This window comes from Oryctolagus cuniculus, chromosome 17 (assembly GCF_051225735.1).
Source record: "Oryctolagus cuniculus isolate XC-2025 breed Fujian yellow rabbit chromosome 17, ASM5122573v1, whole genome shotgun sequence".
Lineage (NCBI taxonomy): Eukaryota > Metazoa > Chordata > Mammalia > Lagomorpha > Leporidae > Oryctolagus > Oryctolagus cuniculus.
In genome coordinates this window covers 45732630-45755158 of record NC_142883.1, presented here as the reverse complement: position 1 = coordinate 45755158, position 22529 = coordinate 45732630, and the positions used below count along the sequence as shown (strand labels likewise).

The window sequence follows — 22529 nt, the reverse complement described above, 5'->3', positions numbered from 1 at the left end:
GTAAGCGCTCCTTACTGTAGCTTGAAGAAACACAATCCCTTTATCTTGTGTGAACATCTCCCTGTCCAACAACATAATGGCAATAACTGATACAAAGTTCCGTCTTCCAGAGCCAGATACTATAAGATATTCTTGAACTCTGAACTCTCATATGGCTGGTAGACTTTAATAATTTATTTATCAAATATTTATTAAGCAACTACTATGTGCCAAAGCTAGGTGCTAGGAAGCAGCCCATTGCTCTGCCCAGTGGGAGAGTCAATGCAGTTTATGATAAATGTTAGGGTAGATGTTTGGGGGCACAGGTGAGGGAAACCTGAGGAGAGAAGCCTCCGGGGAAGGGAGGGATTCCGGGCAGGAGGAGCCAACACCGCAAGCTACAGCTGCAAGGTTTGAGAGTGTATACTGGATGCGTCGGGAACTGCAAGCAGGTCAGGACTGCCGGAATGCAAGGGCTCACAAGCTGTAGAGGTGACAGGACACAAGCTGGAGAAGCGGGCTTGGCAAACCAGGATCCAGGGAGCGCACTTAACGCAGATCATGGATGACCCCGATGGATTTTAAACTAAGAAAAAGCTCCCTGACAGTAACATGGAGAATGGAACCCAAGGCCTAGCACTTGAGGCTGAAAGATTTTTAAGGAAGACATGAGGCGAGTAGACTTGAGGAGGGCCTGAAGGAGGGCCGTGCCAGTAGGAGTTGAAAGAAGAAAATGGTAGCAAAGCGCACAGGAGCTGGTGACAGAGACAGGATTGAGGCTGACCCCATATTACAGGCTAAGCAACCTGGCAGGTGTGGGATGAGGGGCAGGACAGAAGAGCGCGCGGGTGCAGGTGAAGACCAGTGCTGTGCCCTGGGAGCAAGCCCCGTGGGCGTGGACCTGGGACCGCTTCTTCTGCATGCCCGATTTGATCTGGTCCCGGTGCACAGCAGCTGCAGCTCCTCACAAACAAAGCCCCAACTCTGTGTAGAGCCCACTCCTCCTCTGGGAGTGCTTAATCAGTACACAGAGCACTGGACCATCTCCCCAGTCAAAGCAGCCCCAGGGGACATGTTAACTGCTAATCAGATATTTCCTTTTCTACCATTTTCACTCTCCTCTGAAGCCTCTTCCTGGCCCCTCCTCGCATGCTGGGCAAGCGGCTGAAAAGTAAATAAACAAGCCTGAGGGCTGTGGGAGAGTGTGATGTAACCTGAGCCCCAGCCCTCCGGGAATCCCTGCCTCCCGCAGAGCAGCGCCTCGGAGGCCAGGTCTGGAAGCCTCTTAGCAGGTACATTGTCCCTGTCCCTGCTCGATGGAGGGGAAAAGGAGGGCGGGAGGGCTGGGTTTCAGGTTTACTTCCAGCTGAATGCCTCCACCAGTGTCGGAAGGCAAGCACCTCCCCATCCATAAACGAGTAGGGAGCTTGGAGAAGGCTTGAAGTTTAAAAAAGGCTTCCTGTTCACAGGAGCAGTGTAGCAATCACCTGGTTTTTAAAAATAGGGCAGAAGCTGTTGAATGGCCAGCCTGATTCAGTAATTACTTTCTTAAAAAGACTGGTCGGTGTTTTGGCAGAGCAGGTTAAGCCGCTCCCCTACCCTTGGGATACCTACATCCTATGTCAGAGTGCCTGGTAGTAACTGGGGCTCCTCCATTTTTGATTTAGCTTCCTGCTAATGTGCCTGGGAGGCAGCAGATGATGGCCTAGGTACTTGGTTTCTTGCCTCCAGCATGGGAGACCAGGATGGATTTCCTAGCTCCTGGCTGTTGCAGGCATTTAGAGTTAACCAGTGGACAAAAAGTCTCTCTCTCTCTCTCTCTCTCTCTCTCTCTCTCTGTTACACTGCCTTTCAAATAAACAAATAGTTTTTTAAAACAAGTAATTAAAGGGCAGCTTGTGTCATGAACTTGCAAGTGTCTCAAACACTCACAGGTATATACATTGTAGCGAAAGTGCTTCTGCACTAGGTGCTAGAGGATTGGAAGATGCAGAAGATCCCCCCCTCCCACAGCCCAGGATCCAGTGAGGGTCCACGGAACACAGACAGCAAAGGACAGGATGGGTCTGTGGCGTCGGAGCTGTGAAACAGGCACTGTGCTAATCTCTTTCACAATGGCGGCCCCACTTAATCCTCACAAGGATCCTCTGAGGTAGCTGCTATCCTCAGTCCCCCTTCACAGGCGAAGAAATTGAGGCACAAGGTCACACAGCTGGCAAGCCACTGATATCAGGACTCGAACTCAGTGTTTGGTTTCCTAGTCTGTGCAGTTAACCTGTGTAGTAGAATTGCTTCCACGGAGTGACTATAAAAACAAGAACAGAAACCTGCCTTTGGAACGCAAAAGAAAAAGCAACGGTGATAAAGAGTCAGAAAATTTCACCAATGCATTTAGATCCTGAGCCGTTTTATCTCATTTAATTCTCGGAAAAAAGAAATAACTGGGGCAGGTTGTTTCTGAGAATTAAGGAAGATCCTCACCGTGGTTTGAATAAGATATGGCTCCCTGGACTCCTGCAGATATTTAAACCCCAAAGTCCTAGGTCACACTAATATGTGGAACTTAACCCAAGTAGGTCGCTGGGACAGGTCTTCAGCAGGTACCCCTCACAGTCTGGTTTGGTATAAAACCTCTCTCTCGGCTTTCTTTTTTCTAAATATTTAATTTATTTTATTTGGGAGGTAGAGTTAGGGATGGTGGGGAGGGGGAGAAAAGTCTTCCATCTGCTGGTTCATTCCCCAAATGGCCGCAACAGCCAGAGCTGGGCTGTTCTGAGCCAGGAGCCAGGAGCTTCTTCTAGGTCTCTCAGTTGGGCCTTCTTCTTTTTTTTTTTTTTTTTTTTTTTTTTTTTTTTACAGGCAGAGTGGACAGTGAGAGAGAGAGAAAGACAGAGAGAAAGGTCTTCCTTTTGCCGTTGGTTCACCCTCCAATGGCCGCCGCGGCTGACGTGCTGCGGTCAGCGAACCGCGCCTATCCGAAGGCAGGAGCCAGGTGCTTCTCCTGGTCTCCCAAGGGGTACAGGGCCCAAGCACTTGGGCCATCCTCCACTGCACTCCCTGGCCACAGCAAAGAGCTGGACAGGAAGAGGGGCAACCGGGACAGAATCCGGTGCCCCGACTGGGACTAGAACCGGCATGCCAGCGCCGCTAGGTGGAGGATTAGCCTATTGAGCCGCGGCGCCGGCCCGGCCATCTTCTACTGCTTTCCCAGGCTATTAGCAGGGAGCTGAATTGAAAAGGGAGCAGCTGGGAACAAACTAGCACCCATATGGGATGCTTATGTGCAGGCAGAGGCCCAGCCTACTACACCACAGTGCCAACTCCTCCCCTCATTTTTCTTTTAATAATAAATCTTTTTTAAAAAAATATTTATTTATCTGAAAGTGAGAGTTACACACACAGAGAGGAGAGGCAGAGAGAGAGAGAGAGAGAGAGGTCTTCCATCTGCTGGTTCACTTCCCAAATGACTGTTAACAGTCGGAGCTTTGCCAATCCTTTCACGTATCCAAAGCCAGGAGCCAGGAGCTTCTTCTGGGTCTCCCACATGGGCACAGAGGCCCAAGCACTTGGGCCATCTTCTGCTGCTTTCCCAGGTCACAGCAGAGAGCTGGATCAGAAGTGGAGGAGCCAGGACTTAAACCTGCGCCCATATGGGATGCGGACACTGCAGGTAGCAACTTTACCTGCTACTCCACAGCACCAGCCCCTTAATAATAATTCTGAGGGACCAGAACTGTGGCGCAGCAGGTTAACACCCCTGAAGTGCCGGCATCCCATATAGGCACCAGTTCTAGTCCCGGCTGCTCCTCTTCTGATCCAGCTCTCTGCTATGGCCTCGGAAGGCAGAAGATGGCCCAAGTCCTTGGGCCCCTGTGCCCATGTGGGAGACCCAGAAGAAGCTCCTGGCTCCTGGCTTCAAATCGGCGCTGCTCTGGCCATTGCGGCATCTGGGGAGTGAACCAGGGGATGGAAGATCTCTCTCTCTCTTTGCCTCTCTCTATAACTCTTTCAAATAAATAAAATAAATCTTAAAAAAAAAAAAAAAAGGAGCCCAACCAGACAGCAAAAAAAAAAAATCTTAAAAATAATAATTCTGAAACAGAAAAAAAAAAACAAAAAACGGAGAAAAGAGAGCTTCAGGCAGAAAGATCAGCATGAAAATAGGTATGTGCTGGCTGGAAGGTGTGACATGCTGGGAGGGGCAGCAGGAAGCAAAGCCTAAGGGTAAGATGATGCCAGGTGATGAGGATCTGAAGCCCATCCAGGAGATTCTGCTCACTGCACCACAAATGGGAAGCCTGCAGAGCCTTCTGTGAGGAAGGATTATATGGAGCACGCTGTGTTTCAGACTCCACACAGAATCCCAGGGTTGCAGGGAGTAGGCTAAAGAGCAGTTGCCTGGCATGGCAGGCAAGGTCGCCGCCTGCAGTGCCGGCATCCCATATGGGTGTTGGTTTGAGTCATGGCTGCTCCACTTCCCATCCAGCTCTCTGCTATGGCGTGGGAAAGCAGTAGAGGATGTCCCGAGTCCTTGGGCCCCTGCACCCACTTGGGAAACCCGAGGAAGCTCCTGGCTCCTGGCTTCAGATCGGCGCAGCTCCGGCCGTTGCAGCCATCTGAGGAGTGAACCAGCGCATGGAAGATCTCTCTCTCTCTCTCTCTCTCTGACTCTCCTTCTCTCTCTCTCTAACTCTTTCAAGTAAATAAATAAATTTAAAAAAAGAAAAAGAGCAGTTGCCATCAATCAGATAAGACCTGCTTCTGGAAAATTCAGTGACAACAGAAAGAACATAAACTTGAGCGATGTTTAGGTTACTGAACTAAGATTTGGCAACTTTGGGTAAGAGAGAAGAGGTACAAGCTGATGTCACACACTAATGAGGATGATCAGGTAGGTGGTTTTCCCTTTGCCCGAGACAAGGAAGGCAGAAGAAAAGAAGGTAAATGGGGAGGGTTTGGGGTGTGTGGGGATAGAGATTAAGTATTGGGTCTGGGATCTTTTAAGTGTGAGATACCCGTGTGAAATACAGAAGCAGATACGTGCAGCAAGCAGGACGAAGGTTTCTGATACAACATCCCTGGAGGCCACTCCAGGTGAGCGGACCAGGCAAGGGGCTGTGCCACCTCTGTAGGTGAAGAGATGCAGACAGGCCCGGCTGGTCCCAGTAGCTTCCTCACAGGTCAGAAATTAGACTGTTAGAGAGTCCTAGTCTTCAAATTTAGACTTTGCATCTCTCAGAGTTCTCTATTTAAAAAAAAAAAAGATTTATTGATTTATTTGAAAGAATTGAGAGAGAGGTGAAGTGACAGAGAGATAAAGAGATCTTCCATGCACTGGTTCACTCCTCAGATGGCTGCAACGGCCGGAGCTGAGCCAGGCTGATGCCAGGATCCTGGAACTCCCTCCAGTCTCCCATGTGGTGCAAGGGCCCAAGCACTTGGGCCACCTTCTGTTGCTTTCCCAGGTGTAGGGAGCAACTGGGAGCAACTCGGACTAGACTAAGTTACTGGAATTAAGACTTATTCTATGCATCTGCTCTCCCACAATATGGCTCTGAGAAGGGAGAACCAGCTTCTACACAGCTGCCTCCAGTTCAACCAATAAACTGTAGGACCTACTCCTGATTGGAGGAGAGCAGCGTACTCGGCGTGTGGGTAGCAGAGTTGGGATTGGTGGAAGGACTATAAAGGAGGAGAGAGACAACATGCACCAGGAACATCTAAGAGGAATACGTGTGCAGCCCCCGAGAGAGCCGGCCGGCGGTATGCCGCTCCCCCGCGGAAGTGGGGAAAGTGGCAGGGGGAACCGCCCTTCCACGGAGGTGGAAGGGACGGTAGCCAACCCGGGAAGAACCAGTAGCAAACCCGGGGAGGGCCGAGCAGACAAAAGAACAATGCAGGGTCGTGTGTCGTTCCTCCACGAAGACGGGGAGCGACACCCAGGTACATTAGCAGGGAGCTGGATAGGGAAGTAGAACACCTAGAACTCAAACTGGCACCCATATGGGAAACCCACACCACAGCTTAACCCACTGAGCCCCAGAGTTCTCAATTTAAATATGAACATACTTTGTTCATCTATTCAGTATATGTTAATTATGCAATTATAGATGTCAGACACTATTCATAAGAATAAAGAAAACTCCCTCCTTCAGGACATTTTAGATTTTCCTAAGAGAAGACAGTAAGCAAATATTCAAAATTAATTGGGCTTTCAGTGATAATAAGTACTAAGGTGAAAAATAAAGCAGAGAGAGGAAAGAGAGTGCATGGTGATTTTAAGTAGGGTCATCAGGGAAGATTCTCTGAAGAGAAGGCCGCTCAAGACCTAAGGGAGGGCCAGCACCATGGCTCACTTGGCTAATCCTCTGCCTGCGGCGCCAGCACCCTGGGTTCTAGTCCCGGTTGGGGCGCCGGATTCTCTCCCAGTTGCTCCTCTTCCAGTCCAGCTCTCTGCTGTGGCCCGGGAAGGCAGTGGAGGGTGGCCGCAGGTGCTTGGGTCTGTACCTTCTGGGAGACCAGGAGAAGCACCTGGCTCTTTACCAACGGAAAAAGGAGGACCTTTCTTTCTGTCTCTCACTGTCTAACTCTGCCTGTCAAAAAAAAAAAAAAAGAGTGCTTTGAGAAAGTTAGCCAGAGCCTTAGCAGAAAAACGCCTAGGAAAGCCTCACCAGAAAGTCCTCCACCCCAGTAACACTCCTGTGCGTTGCTCTCGTCAAACAAGGGCCACTTTGCGGGAGCCTCAATAGGAAATCTTTAGGTATGCACCTTACAAAACTGATTTCCCTCCTTCTGGCTTCTTTTTTCCCCCCTAATTCAAACAAGTCTTTAAAGGGCATACTTTTTTTTTTTTTGACAAGCAGAGTTAGACAGTGAGAGAGAGAGAGAGAGAGAAAGGTCTTCCCTTTTCCGTTGGTTCACCCCCAAAGTGGCCGCTACAGCCGGCGTGCTGCGCTGATCCGAAGCTGGGAGCCAGGTGCTTCCTCCTGGTCTCCCATGCGGGTGCAGGGCCCAAGCACCTGGGACATCCTCCACTGTCTTCCCAGGCCACAGCAGAGAGCTGGAATGGAGGAGGAGCAACCGGGACTAGTACCCAGCACCCCAACCGGGACTAGAACCCGGGGTGCCGGCACTGCAGGAGGAGGATTAGCCTAGTGAGCCGTGGTGTCGGCGGGCATACATTTTTCTTTAGTTAATCCTGTGAAAAGGACTGCCTTGGCATTGCTCAGTACCCAGGACCCTCGGTTCATTAGGGTGGACTAAATGGCTGGTATCATTGCTTACATAAGTGTTTTGAAACTGATAGGTTATGTTGAGAAACTTTCTATTTTTTACTTTTAGTTCCTTTTTCCATAAACATTTTGAAGTTCCCTCAGTGGCTCAACTTCTCATCTCCCTCAGGTTTTTTTTTTTTTTTTTTTTTTTTTTTTTTGACAAGCAGAGTTAGACAGTGAGAGAGAGAGAGAGAGAAAGGTCTTCCTTTTTCCGTTGGTTCACCCCCAAGTGGCCACTACGGCCAGCGTGCTGCGCTGATCTGAAGGCAGGAGCCAGGTGCTTCCTCCTGGTCTCCCATGCGGGTGCAGGGCCCAACCAAGTACTTGGACCATCCTCCACTGCACTCTCGGGCCACAGCAGAGAGCTGGACTGGAAGAGGAGCAACCGGGACCAGAACCGGCACCCATGTGGGATGCCGGTGCTGCAGGTGGAGGATTAACCAAGTGAGCCACAGCGCCGGCCCTGATCCCATTTCTTTAACATTTCCACTGAAATCTGCTTTTGTCTGCAGCTGAGCTGGGTGCAAGAGTTTTGGCACCCATTGAACAGAGAGTTTGTGCCACTCTAATTTTTTATCAGAATTACATAAATTGAGCTGATTGAGATGTCTTGGTGTTGGCTGTTGTTTCCGCTGTTAGTCATCAGTCCTCTTCAATTAGGGCATTAACAAGATTAATTTATTCCCTCACAAATTAATGTGCCACTGCAGATTTCATCTCCAATACCATCTCATCCCCTCTTAAAATGAGTTATCCATTCGTAAACTGTTGATTTCTTTGGGCACATGGTCCCCATCAGCTTTTTGTAAAGCATCAATGCTTTCACCACCCAAGTTTACCATAAATTGGATATTTGTTCTTTTTTTAAATATTTTATTTTATTTATTTGAAAGGCAAAGTACAGACAGAGGGAGAGACAGAGAGGTCTTCCATCAGCTGGTTCACTCCTCAAATGGCCACAATGGCTGATCCAAAGCCAGGAGCCAGGAGCTTCTTCCAGGTCTCCCACATGGGTGCAGGGGCCCAAGCACTTGGGCCATCTTCCACTGCTTTCCTAGGCCATAAGCAGAGAGCTGGATTGGAAGTGGTGCAGCCAGGACATGAACCGGCACCTATATGGGCTGCTGGCATTGCAGAGGGAGGCTTAGCCTACTACACCACAGCCTCGGCCCCTGGACATTTGTTGTTGCTTCAATTTTAGCAGTACAAGATGGCCCAAGTCCTTGGGCCCCTGCACCCACATGGGAGCCCAGAAAGAAGCTCCTGGCTCCTGGCTTCAGATTGGCCCAGCTCCAGCCATTGAGGCCATCTAGGGAGTGAACCAGCCGATGCAAGACCTCTCTCTCTTTCTCTCTGCATCTGCCACTCTGTAACTCTGCCTTTCAAATAAATAAATAAATATTTAAAAAAGAAAAAAAAAAAGATCATCTAGAGCCCACAGACCACCGAGGAAACTGAGTATTTCAGAGATGTGGCTGATCATACTTAAGTCTGTTTTTTTCCTTTTTGAATTTTTATTTATTTCCACTTTATTTCAAAGACAGAGATCTTCTTGTCCACTGATTCACTCCCCAAATGCCCATAAGAACTAGGATTGAGCCAGGCTGAAGCCAGGAGCTTGGGTCTCCCACATGGATGGCAAGGACCCAACTCTTTGGCCATTATCTGTTGTCTGCTAGGATGTGTGCACATTAGCAGGAACCTGGATCAGAAGTAGAGGGGCTGAGACTTGAACTAGGCACTCTGATATGGGATATAGACATCCTAAGTGGCAACTTAACTACTGTGTCAAATCCATGGCCAATATTTAAACTTTAAAAGGATCACTTTGGCCACTCTTATGAAAGCAGACCAATGAGGCTAAGGAGGTTGTGTAATAATCCAGACAAAATGGTGACCAGGGTGAGGTACATGGTAGTAAGACGGTGAAAAGTTGTTGGATTCTGGATATTTTGAAGGTAGAGCTTACAAAGTTGGCAGAACTATTAGAAAGAATGAGAGAAACAGAAGAATCAAGGATAAATCCTGGATTTGATCTAATCAACCAGAAGAAAGGAGGTGCCATTTACCTTATGAGGATTTCTGGAGAACAGTTTTATGGGGAAATATCGTTAGTTCAATTTTAGAGATGACTTTTAGACATGCCAGTAGTAAAGTAGGCCATTGGCTAGATGGTGCAAGTGGGTAGATGTAGAAGTGTGCTGACCGTAACAGTTGAAGAGTGAAGGATACTGTGTAAGTCATGAACCTGGATCACCAAAGGGGTAAGAAAGGAAAGAGGCAGAGACCAAGATCAGAAGACTAAATCCTGAACCCCTGAGACACTCAACATATAGAGGTAGGGAATAGGAGGAGGAATGAGCAAAGAGACTGAGAAAGAGGGGCCAGTGAGCTGGGAGAAAAAAATCAAGAGAGCATGAGTTCTTGGAGGCCACATGAAGAACACTTCTCAAGCAAGGGAGAGTAATCCATTACATTAATACTGCTCGGCGGGCAAGTAAGATGAGGACCAAATCAAATCGATCATTTGATTTAGCAATGCAGATTACTGATGACCTTTATATGACTAGTTTTGGTGGAATAGTGTAGGGAAATTCTTTTATTATTATTATTATTTGACAGATAGAGTTAGACAGTGCAAGAGACAGAAAGATCTTCCTTCTGTTGGTTCACCTCCCAAATGGCCGCTAGGGCCGGAACTACACCAATCCAAAGCCAGGAACCAGGTGCTTCCTCCTGGTCTCCCATGCGAGTGCAGGGGCCCAAGCACTTGGGCCATCCTCCACTGCCCTCCCGGACCACAGCAGAGAGCTGGACTGGAAGAGGGGCAGCCAGGACTAGATCCTGGTGCCCACATGGGATACTGGTGCCACAGGTGGAGAATTAACCAAGTGACCCATGGCGCCGCCCCCCTCCCTCCCTCCCCCCTTTTTAAAAAATATTTATTTATTTGAAAGGCAGAGTTACAGAGAGGCAGAGAGAGAAAAAAAATATTTTCCATCCGCTGGTTCATTCCCCAAATGGCCACAATGGCTGGAGCTGTGCCAATCTGAAGCCAGGAGCCAGGAGCTTCTTCCAAATCTCCTACGGGGGTGCAGGGACCCGAGAACTTGGGCCATTTTCTACTGCTTTCCCAGTCCATGGCAGAGAGCTGGATCAGAAGTGGAGCAGCCAGGACTCGAACGGGTGCCCAAATGGGATGTTGGCACTGCAGGCAGTTTTACCCACTACACCACAGCATCAGCCCCCACAGGGAAATTCTGAACGGGAATTCAAGACAGAACATAATGTGATAAAGTAGAATAAGTCTTTGGAGGAGAATAATTAAAGAGGTGTAGAAATATGGAAAAGCTGTAAGGTAATATAAGGTCAACAGAGAGTTTACAAAATGGGACAAAGGGAATATAAGGCCAAGAGAGACCTTGGTCTCTTGGTTTTTTTCTTTGTTTTTGTTTTTTAAGATGGGAGAAATTACAGGTTGTTTGTGTACTGATGGGGATGATTTAGTAAACTGGGAGAATTTGATGATGCAATGGAGAGAAGGGAGAATTGTTAGAGCCATGTCCTTGGCTATGAGAAGCTGAGAATGGATGGGATCTAATGCACCACATGTGAAGGGATTAGTTTTAGGTTCGAGAGAAAACACTTCATTCGCAGGCACAAATGGAAAGTCAGAATGCACGGATGTTAAGTGGGCAGGTGAGGTGTTGGGAACGGTGAGTGTTCTCCCATGACTGCTTTTATTTTCTTCATGAAATGGGAAGAAAGGATGTAGGCGTAGGTGTGAGAGGTTTGTGGAAAAAGAAAGTTGTGGAGTGGTTATCCTACAGAGTGGAAGAGATAAGGGTGAGTAATGACAGTTTTCAGCCATTGGCCATGGGAGCCAGCGGCTGCCTAAGTGTGATCTTGAGCTGAAAGCTAATGGGGCGTAAAATAGAAAGGTTTTGGTTTTGTTTTGCTTGTTTCGTGTCTCCAGAGATGAAAAGTGTGGTTACGGTTCAAGAACCGAATTCTGAAACTCCAGCAGCTACCTGATGGATGGGGGGACCTTGAGAAAGTGAACCTAGAAAAGACGAAAGACCGGCTCACAGTGAAAACCTCCATTTCAGTTCTCCTCCAGGTGGGACTCTCTCTAGCGTCACCTCCCCCTGACAAGCAGCCACAGCAGGACGAAGTCAAATCCTAGCAGTCTGCAGGCCAAGAAACACCGGTAAGCAGTGAAGTCATCTCAGAACCCAAGAGGAAACCACCTGAAAGCAAATTTGGTGTGAGAAAGGCGAGTGTCACGTCAACCACAGTCTATACAGCACCCTCTCACTTCTACGTGTGCTTTAGTGTGTATTGTCTTACCCAGTGCTCACTACTCTGGGGGCGCCCAGACAACCTACACAGGTGACAGTTTTTAAGGTGCCACTAACTAGCTCAGGCAAGTCACGTAGAGAGATACACAGCACAGCTGGGAACTTCAGCCCAGCAGCGTACTTCAAAAAGTTTATGGAAAAGTGAAATTAAGAGATAAGTGTGTGTTGATGCAAAAAATTTTCAATCCTTGGGGCCAGTGTTGTGGCACAGCTGGTAAAGCCACTGCCTGCAACACCAGCTGGTTCTGTCCCCTGGCTGCTCCACTTCTGATCCAGTTTACTGCTAATGGCCTGAGGAAAGCAGTGGCAGATGTCCCAAGTGTTTATGCCCTGCCACCCATATGGGAGACCTGGAAGAAGCTCCTGGCTTCAGCCCGTGCAGCCCTGGCTGCTGTGGCCATTTGGGAAGTGAACCAGTAGATGGACAATCTCTCTTTCTCTCCGCCCTCTGTAACTCTGCCTTTCAAATAAATTAATTAAAAAAAAAAAAAAAAAAAACAGCCAGGTAGGATATAACTCTGCCCTCTGTAGCTTAGCTGGAGGGCACTTTGCTTTTTTTTTTTTCCTTTATATTTTGCTGTTATTTGGGTTTGGATGGTTTTATTTTGTTTGTATTTTACATTAAAAAGAAAGCCAGAGTTTCTTCTTGATTCCTTGGAATCTTCATTTTTCTAGGCCCAAGAGAAGTAAACAATGTCTGTGGAAAGTTCTTTTAAAGCTTGCCCTTGGTTGGGCAGACCTCTTGTGTGGGGAGCAACTGGAAGTAACTCGGACTAGACTAAGTTACTGGAATTAAGACTTATTCTATGCATCTGCTCTCCCACAATATGGCACTGGGAGAGGAGGAAACAGCTTCTACACAGCTGCCTCCAGTTCAACCAATAAACTGTAGGACCTGCTCCTGATTGGAGGAGAGCAGCGTACTCGGCGTGTGGGTAGCAGAGTTGGGATTGGTGGAAGAGGACTATAAAGGAGGAGAGAGACAACATGCACCAGGAACATCTATCTGAAGGAACACGTGTGCAGCCCCCGAGAGAGCCGGCCGGCGGTGTGCCGCTCCCCCGCGGAAGTGGGGAAAGTGGCAGGGGGAACCGCCCTTCCACGGAGGTGGAAGGGACGGTAGCCAACCCGGGAAGAACCAGCAGCAAACCCGGGAAGGGCCGAGCAGACAAAAGAACAGCACAGGGTCCTGTGTCGTTCCTCCACGAAGACGGGGAGCGACACTCTTGCACTTCATCTTAAATTTCGGTTAGGCCTACTTTCCAGGGTGCACATGTGCTGCTTACCAAGCATGAGGTCATGACTGTGATGTTGATCTGTGTCAGCCAGCACCAAACGGACAGTGATTCATGAGGCAGGGAGGGAGGGAGGGAAGCAGGTAACAGACACTTTCAATTGTACACATCAGAAAACCTGACTCATTCCAGCCTGAACAATAAATGGGATTTATTGGCTCATATAACTGAGAAGTCCAAAAGAGAAGTCTGGATCCAGGCATAGCTTATCCTGTGGCTACATGGCCACCAAGCACCTGATTTCTTTTTTGTTCTTGGCCCTGCCTCCCACAATGTTCACTTTATTCTAAGTCTGACTCCCCTTGTGATTCTAAGAGGGCTGCCAGGAGCTTCCAAAGCCACGTGCTTTCTCATCACACACAGAAAAAAAAAAACAACAACAACCACAGAGGATGCCCTTGTCCTAGCAAAATTGTAAGTTTCATTCAGATTGGAGCAGCCAAGTGCCTATCCCAGAAGAGATCACCATGCTCATGGAGGTAGCATGTGCTGATGGGCTTAGGGTAGGCGATGTGCTCCATTGCCAGGGCCAGGGATCCAGTCTGATTCCCATGAACAATGTGGATCCCCAAACGGAAATCAAACGCGCCCTGTCCTGGGCTGCGGAGCGTATTACTGTGCCCTAGACAGAAGGGAAAAGAAAGGCAACAAGTAGAGGACGAGCTGCAATGCAGTGAACTAAGTGATAGGATGAACAGGCGCTGCTAACCAACAGCTGCCCGGCACTTCAGAGTTTGCGCTCTGCTTTCTGTACAGTTTGTCTCATTAATCCCCACAATCCAAACAGGAACATCTGCCCTTATTTTTGGATGTTCAGCATCTGCAAACCCCTCCCTTCAACTGGGGAGCCCTTTGCCTTTGGAGTCTTCATGGAAGGCCGGGAGGGCCTTCTCTGCACAGGCTGAAAATGCGGGTCCTCACTCTGCCAGGGCACTGGCGCACAGCCCAGGTTTGCCCAACTAGATGAACCTGTGTCAGGCCTTCAGTTGGGAGCCAGTGACACAAAGAGGCAGAGGCTATGGATAATTCTGGCCAGGGTGAGATGGGAATGGCAAGAACATACTCGCTTCACACAGTTTATGGGGTGACAGAGCAAACAGGACATCTCTCCCAGCACCAGTGGTGCTGGAGGACAAGCTGCAGCAGCTGGCGCTTGGTGACAGCAGGGCAGTGTCCTAAGTTCTGCCACTTGCTCTGGGGCATTGTTCCAACCCTCCTAGCCATTCTGTGGGCTAACCAATAGGCTCTTTTTTTCTTTTTTTAAAGATTTATTTATTTGAAGGCAGAGTTACACAGAGAGAGGACAGGCAGAGAGAGATAGAGAGAGAGGTCTTCCATCTGCTGGTTCACTCCCCAATTGGCCGCAATGGCTGGAGCTGTGCCAATCTGAAGCCGAAGCGAGGAGCCTCTTCCGGGTCTCTCACATGGGTGCAGGGGCCCAAGGACTTGGGCCATCCTCCACTGCTTTCCCAGGCCATAGCAGAGAGCTGAATCGGAAGTGGAGCAGCCCGGACTTGAACCAACACCCAAATGGGCTGCCGGCATTGCAGGTGGCGGCTTTACCCGCTGTGCCACAGTGCCGACCCCACTATCTACTGCTATTGAAAGAGAAACACTCCAGAGATCTTGAGAGTGTGTCAACTGACACTTAGGGTTGGGGTGGGAAAGGTGGGACTCTTATCTTAAAGCGGACTGACTTAACAGACTGCTCTGGGAACAAGGGCCCATGAGAGCGGAATACACAGAGGGTGGGCATGGAAGAGAGAGAAAACTAGTAAAGGAGGAGGAATCAGGCTGCCAACTCCAGTGGTACCTCCGGGACTGCCGCAGAAACCGCAGCTTGCCCTCACGTTTCTAAAGGGGAGCTTTGGCTTGGCTGCTGTAGCATTTGCATAAGGCAGAGCTTTAGCAGAGGAAGCACAGGGAGGACGGGATTGCACGACACCAACGGTCTCAGCCTTTGCTGCTCTTCAGAATCAGCCAGGGACTGGAGTACGGGGGATGTGGATCGGCTACCTAATGGGCACAGTCTTTCCTTTTGGGGTGATAAAGATGCTGTATAATGTGACACATCTAATGGCTACACAAGGCTGTGAATGTTCCAAGTGCCACTGACTGTACATGTTTTTCAACTTAATATTTTATTTTCTGTTTTGAGATATTTTTAATTTGCTTTATAGTCAAAGGCTTACTGTATAAAAGTCAAAGGCTACTATATAAAAAGTCCATCAAATAAAAAGTTACAAGACCATAGTCTAGTGGCACAATAGGCAAGGACTATAAATAATAACCAAATGAAAAGATGTTCATCTTCACTTATGTAAATTTAAAAATATTCACAAAATTATTAAAATAATAGTATTATATAATTTATATCAATCTGGCAAAAAAAGTTTAAAGATTTCATTTATTGAGCCGGCGCCGTGGCTCAATAGGCTAATCCTCCACCTTGCGGCGCCGGCACACCGGGTTCTAGTCCCGGTTGGGGCGCCGGATTCTGTCCCGGTTGCCCCTCTTCCAGGCCAGCTCTCTGCTATGGCCAGGGAGTGCAGTGGAGGATGGCCCAGGTGCTTGGGCCCTGCACCCCATGGGAGACCAGGAAAAGCACCTGGATCCTGGCTCCTGCCAGGATCAGCGCGGTGCGCCGGCTGCAGCGGCGGCCATTGGAGGGTGAACCAGCGGCAAAGGAAGACCTTTCTCTCTCTGTCTCTCTCTCACTGTCCACTCTGCCTGTCAAAAAAAAAAAAAAAAAAAAAAAAAAAAAAAGATTTCATTTATTTACATGAAAGAGAGAGAGAGTTACAGAGAGAGGGAGAGACAGAGAGAAAGGTCTTCCATCCACGGGCTCACTCCCCAGATGGCCACAATGGCCAGAGCTGGTCCAATCCAAAGCCAGGAGCCAGGAGCTTCTTTAGGGTCTCCGACGTGGGTGCAGGAGCTCAAGGACTTGGGACATCTTCTGCTGCTTTCCCAAGCACATCAGTGGGGAGCTGGATTGGAAGTGGAACAGCCGGGACTCGAACCAGCATCCATATGGGATGTTGGCGCTGCTGGCCAGGGCTTTAACCCGCTGCACCACAGCGCTGGCCCACAGCAAAATTTTTTTAAAAAGTTGACAAAACACTGTATTTGCTGTAAAACTAATACTCATAAGCATTTCTTTTTTAATTTTAATTTTAGTTCCCACATACATGGAGAAGATATACTATTTGTCTTTTACATTATGTGAATTTTGCCATGAACAACCAAAACTGGCTCCCTTCATTCTTTTCATTCTCAGAGAGGGGAGAGCATGATAAAAGGCATACTTGTAGGTGGAGGAGTTTTAGAGAGAAAAGGAAGGTTGGAAGCAGCTCTTGAGAAAAGTGAGACTTTAGTGGGACATGATCTGCTCGGTGATGGGCCCAGTAATTTCCTTCTAGATGCCCTCAAGATAGCTTCAGCAAAGAGTTCCCATACTTGACTTTTCAAGGTTTTTATAGGAGTTAGATGTGGGTTTCTTTTGGGTGTGACTGTGCTGAGACAGGGCTAAATATAGCTTAGTTTTACTTGCGTTGTACCTCATACCTATGTTACAGACTTGCCCTAGCTGGCCCTAGATTTTAGCAACAAATTCAAATGTGACTAAGTACTCTCTTGCCCAGATGTAGTACAATATTCATAGATGCAAAGATTTCCTCCTATAGGAATGGCCTACTGTTGTATTCTTGCATAAGAAGCCCCAAGTGCCTCTCACACTCCCTAACTAGAAAAACATTCAGTTACCAGGGATAATCTGACAGCTAGCAATTTCAGCCTCTGATTTTGATGAAAATACTTGCTGGGACTGAACTGGCATAAACAAAGCACGTTCACACCCAGCCAGCTGGACTTCATCTCAAGAGTACAAGCTGAAGCTCCAGAAGGTGGGGGAGAGTGCTGCTATTTATGGCAAGAGTCTGCAGTCATCTCTCTGTTACAGGTCTGGGTGAAAAACGATGCCAAAGGAATTACAGCACTGGAGAAAGCAGCTACCGAAATGCTGCAAGCCCACACAAGACCCAAACTCCCTCGGAGGCCCTGAGTGCCAGAGACACAGGATACGAGAGTGGGTTTGCAGCTTCTCCAGCACCTATTATGGGATACAGAGAGCAAAGAGAGAGCCCAGGGAACTCACTTCCATGTTATTCTTCACGTCCTGGGGTCTGTAGCCCATCTGCCTCCTCCCCACCTTTCCAAGGCTTCTTGGAACATAATGACTTTCATCTTAGAATGAATTAAATTAACTCGTACTTGTAATACTATATAGAAATATAGAAATTGAGAGGGAATATCACCCCAACCATAAAGGTACAATTTCAGCAAATGTGGCCTTGTTCACCATACATTTTTTTTAAGATTTATTTACTTGAAAGATAGAATGAAACAGAGAGAAGAAGGGAGAGAGATCTTCCCTATTCCCCAAATGCCTGCAATGGCTGGTGCCAGGCCAGCTCGGGCCAGGCCGTATCCAGGAACTTCAGGTGTCCTCCCTGGGTGGTAGGGGCTCAAGTTCTTGAGCCATCCTCTGCTACCTTCAGTGTGCTAGCAGGAAGCTGGATCAGAAGCAGAGTAGCCAGTACTTGAACCAGGCACTTTGCTATGGGATGCAGGCCTACCAACTGCTGGCTTACCCCACAGTGCCACAACGCCTGGCATTCACCATATTCTTGAGCATTAGAGGTCACTTATTAAAACTGAATTCAGGTAACATGGGATCTGGAGGAAGCCAGGGGACAATGTTAAACTAGGGGGGACTTAGTAGGTGGCAGGCTTAGAGGAAAGCAGTATAGAAGTAAGTCAGGACCAGGAAGGAAAAGAGAGTTCCCCAAATGGCTTCCAATAGCCAAAATAATTAGACTTGAGGATCTTAGAATTACAGAATATAGAAATGTTCCAAAATTAAAAATTTGGCAATGGACGAAGAGTTCAAAGACAATGATTTACTGAATAAAGTTGGGTTTCAGAGGTAAGGATTGAATATCCAAAGAAGAACATGGAAAAAGGGAGAATATCACATGTGAGCAGAATGGGACAGGCCTGCTAGGGGACTGGAGTGGATTTTGGTGACTGGGCCCAACAAAATGTTGCTTGAAGGTGGTTCTCTGCTTCCAGTTCTTAAGTTAGCCTCAGAGATCACACCCACCAAAACCTAAATAGGATGGGTTCATGGATGGCTTAGACAAATTCATAGCAGAGTGATGCACAGGTTCAGAGGTGAAAAGCGTTTGGGGCCGGCGCCGCAGCTCACTAGGCTAATCCTTCACCTTGCAGCGCCGGCACACGGATTCTAGACCCGGTTGGGGCGCTGGATTCTGTCCCAGTTGCCCCTCTTCCAGGCCAGCTCTCTGCTGTGGCCAGGGAGTGCAGTGGAGGATGGCCCAAGTGCTTGGGCCCTGCACCCCATGGGAGACCAGGAGAAGCACCTGGCTCCTGCCTTTGGATCAGCGCGGTGCGCCGGCCGCTGCGGCAGCCATTGGAGGGTGAACCAACGGAAAAAGGAAGACCTTTCTCTCTGTCTCTCTCTCACTATCCACTCTGCCTGTCCAAAAAAAAAAAAAAAAAAAAAAAAGTTTGGGCTATATATAACCTGATTTATGTTATCCTTGGTTTGAAGAACAAGGATTCCAAGACTTTCAGATTTTATGGAAATAAATTTTTTTCTCAAAGATTAGGGAGACTATATAGACATTTGTTCTTTTACCTGCTTCAAAGAGTCCTCTACTTACTCAAGAACTACCCTTTCCCCACTCCAAGCATAGTTCTTGGCAGGGTTGCCCAGTCACAGTTTCTCTAATCTCCAGCTACAGGGTGGACACTCAACCAGGCTGGTCTCCACCCCAAACGCGGTGATTGACTCAAGGATGGCATGGGTCCTGGGACACAATAATCAGGGTTCCCCATCTGGAATGGGCCCGAGGGGACTTTCTCTCTGTTCAGCTGGAAGATTGTGTGGCTGAAAGCCTGGGCTTGCCTGAAGACACAGTTTCAGTTTAGTGGGGACGACTGACCTGTGGGAATGAAACCAATGTGCAGAGAGAAGCCGAGAGGAGGGACAGAGCTATGGGAGCCCACACATGGTGCCAGTCACTCCTGACAGCAGCCCTTCCTCTCCTCTCCCAGGTCTGGTTGCAGCAAACAACCAGTTCTGTGCTCTACTTAGATTGGTTTAAGTTGTGCTGCTGCTGCTTTGTTTTAAAGATTTATTTATTTGAAAGGCAGAGCTAGAGAGACAGGGAGAGGCAGAGATAGAGAGAGATATCTTCCATTCACTGGCCTACTTCCCAGATGACCACAATGGAGGGGGCTAGGCCAGGCTGAAGCCAGGAGCCAGGAGCTTCTGCTAGGTATCCCACATGGGCGCAGGGGCCCAAGCATTTGGGCCATCCTCCTCTGCTTTTCCCAGGCCATTACTAGGAAGCTGGATGGGAAATGGAGCAGCTGGGAAACAAACCAGTGCCCATATGGGATGCCAACATTGCAGATGGAACTTTACCTGCTATGCCCCAACACTAGCCCCTAAACTGTGTTTCTTTAACTTTTATCCAAAGAGTTATATCCTAGTAAAGCCATCCTGAAATAACTGACTGGGGAAAATTATAGAAAGTTGCCCAAGTTACATTTTTTTTTAAAGATTTATTTTATTTATTTGAAAGACAGAAAGACGGAGTTACAGAAAGAGGCAGAGACAGAGATGTCTTCCATCTACTGTTTTATTCCCCAGATGTCCGCAATGGCCGGAGCTGTGCCGTTCCGAAGCCAGGAGCCAGGAGCTTCTTCTGGGTCTCCCACGCAGGTGCAGGGGCCCAAGGACTTGGGCCATCTTCTACTGCTTTCCCAGGCCATAGCAGAGAGCTGGATTGGAAGAAGTGCAGCCAGGACTAGAACTGGCACCCATATGGGATGCCAGCACTTCAGGCCAGGGCGTTAACCCACTGTGCCACAGCGATGGCCCCTAGGTTACATGTTTTAAAATTGATGATGTCAGGGGCCAGTACTGTGGCGTAGTGGGTAAAGCTGCTGCCTGCAGTGCTGGCATCCCATATGGGCGCTGGTTCGAGTCCCGGCTCCACTTCCGATCCAGCTCTCTGCTGTAGCCTTGGAATTCAGTAGAAGATGGCCCAAGTCCTTGGGCCCCTGCACCCACGTGAGAGACCTAGAAGAAACTCCTGGCTCCTGGCTTCAGATTGGTGCACCTCCGGCCATTGCGGCCAATTGAGGAGTGAACCAGCAGATGGAAGACCTTCTCCCCGCCCCCCCGCCATGTAACTCTTTCAAGTAAATAAATAAATCTTTTTAAAAATGATGATGTCAAATGGTGAGGATGTGGAAGAACCAGTGCTCCCACACATTGCTTGGGGGGGAAGAGTAAAATGCCAAAAACTAAAAACTTTGAAAAACTAGCATTTTCAAATAAAGTTATACATACAACTTTCTGATGAGAGTAATTCCACTCCTAGGCATTTACCTAAGAGAGATAAAAATATATGTCCACAGAAAGATATATAAGAATGTTCATAGCAGCTTTATTAAAAGTAGCCCCAAATGGGAAACAAACCAAATAAGAACGGATAAACAAATTGTGATATATTCATACAATGGCTCAACACTTAGCAATAAAAATGAGTGAATTACAACAACAATGCTGGACTCCAAAAACATTATACAAGAACAACAACAACAACAACAAAAGCTAGATGCAAAGGATTCCATATTGTAGGAGTCTATTTTTATTAAGTAGAATAGACAAAGCTAATTTATTATGGTAACATCAAAACAGTAGTTTGGGAGGAGAGAGTGACTGAAAGGAGGCCAAGGGAATTTTCTGGGGTAATAAAAGTGTTCTGCATTTTGATCAGGGTGGCAATTACACTGACTGATTTCTCTGTCAAAATTCATCAAATGGGGATGGGTGTTTAGCCTAGTGGTTAAGATGTCAGTTAAGACTCCTGTATTCTGGGGCCAATGCTGTGGTAAAGTCACCGCCTGCAACACTGGTATCCCATGTGGGCACAGGTTCGAGTTGCAGCTGCTCCACTTCCAATCCAGCTCTCTGCTGGTGCACCTGGAAAAGTAGCAAAAGATGGCCTATTTGGGCCCCTGCACTCATGTGGGAGACTCAGAGGAAGCTCCTGGCTCCTGACTTTGGATTGGCCCAGCTCCAGTCATTGTGGCCATTTGGGGAGTGAACCAACAAATGGAAGATCTCTCTCTTCTCTCTCTCTCTCTCTTCCTCTGACTCTTCCTTTCAAATAAATAAAATAAACCTTTGAATAGAAAAAAAGACTCCTGTGTTCCATATTGGAGTGCATAATGCAGACCCTGGGAGAGTGGTGATGGCTCAAGCAATTGGGTTTCTGCCACCCATGTGCAAGTCCTGGATCCCATTCCCAGTCTTGGCTCTGTGGCTATTATGGGCATTTGGGGAGTGAACCAGTGGATGGTATCTCTCGCACTTTCTCTCTCTCAAATAAATAAATTTCAAAAATACTTGTAAGAAACCTCATCACCTGGCTTACTTAAAAATCTCTGTATTTTTAAAAGAAAACGGTATTTGCACACACATGCTCTTAGCAGATTGTAAACAGTAGTCAAAAAGTGGAGACAGCTCAAGTGTCCATCGACAGAAGAATAGATAAACAAAATGCTGTAAAGACATACAATGAAATACTTCCCTTTTTTTCCACCCCCTAAAAGGGAAGAGAATTCTTACATATGCGCAACAGGCATGAAGCTTGAGGACATTATATTACATGAAATAAGCCCATTGCAAAAAGACAAATAATGCACCATTCCACTTATGTACAGTATTAGAGTCATCAAATTCATGGAGATGGGGAATAGAATGATGGCTGCCAGGGGCTGGGAAGAGGACGGAAGGAGGGGATGGTGTTTAAAGGGAGAGGAGCTCTGGAGATGAAGTTGTACAACAACGTGAATGTACTTAGCACCACTGAACTGTATACTTAAGAATGGTTAAGATGGTACATTAAAGTAATGTGTGTTTTGTCACCAATTTTTTTAAAAAGGAAGAGATTATTGAAAGCAATTGCATAGGCACTAACATGAGGTTGTACACATTTTACTTTGCCAAGTAAGGATACAGAACATCAACAAACAACCTGCCATCTACTATGATTACCTGCATTGCATAAAAATAAGAATTTAAAGAAAAATGTTTGTTTGTTTGTTTGTTTGTTTTCCTGTCTATTGGTTCACCCCTGAAATGCTTGCTACAACCAGCGCTGGGCTAAATGAATGCCAGGAGCCAGGAACTCCTCTGGGTCTCCCATGTGGGTGGCAGCAACCCAAGCACTGAGTCATCATCTGCTGCTTCCCAGGTGCATTAGCAAGGAGCTGGACTGGAAGTACAGTGCGGCCGGGACTTAGACTAGCACTCCAGTATGGGATGTGGGCGTCTCAAGTGTTGGCTTTACCAGCAGTATTATAACACCTGCCCCAGGAAACAAAAAATATAAGAAGGACATAGTCTTAGAATAAAGAACAGTTATTTCCCACAAAATGACATTTGAATGTGTTTTCCCACATTATTCTAATTCTTTTGGCTTCATCATAAACAAGAAAAAAAATTCTTTCCATAT

General features: G+C 47.6%; 1 long non-coding RNA gene across 2 annotated transcripts; it reads left to right on the top strand.

The window, feature by feature from the left end:
- The first annotated feature begins 238 nt into the window (after positions 1-238).
- LOC149121213 (uncharacterized) lies at positions 239-17481 on the top strand. Of its 2 annotated transcripts, none has more exons than XR_016223902.1 (3): positions 239-1271; positions 11363-11463; positions 16871-17481. It is a non-coding gene; the product is annotated as an uncharacterized LOC149121213 (long non-coding RNA). The 2 variants fall into 2 exon arrangements; XR_016223901.1 differs by having other exon boundaries at positions 11230-11463.
- The last annotated feature ends 5048 nt before the right edge of the window (positions 17482-22529 follow it).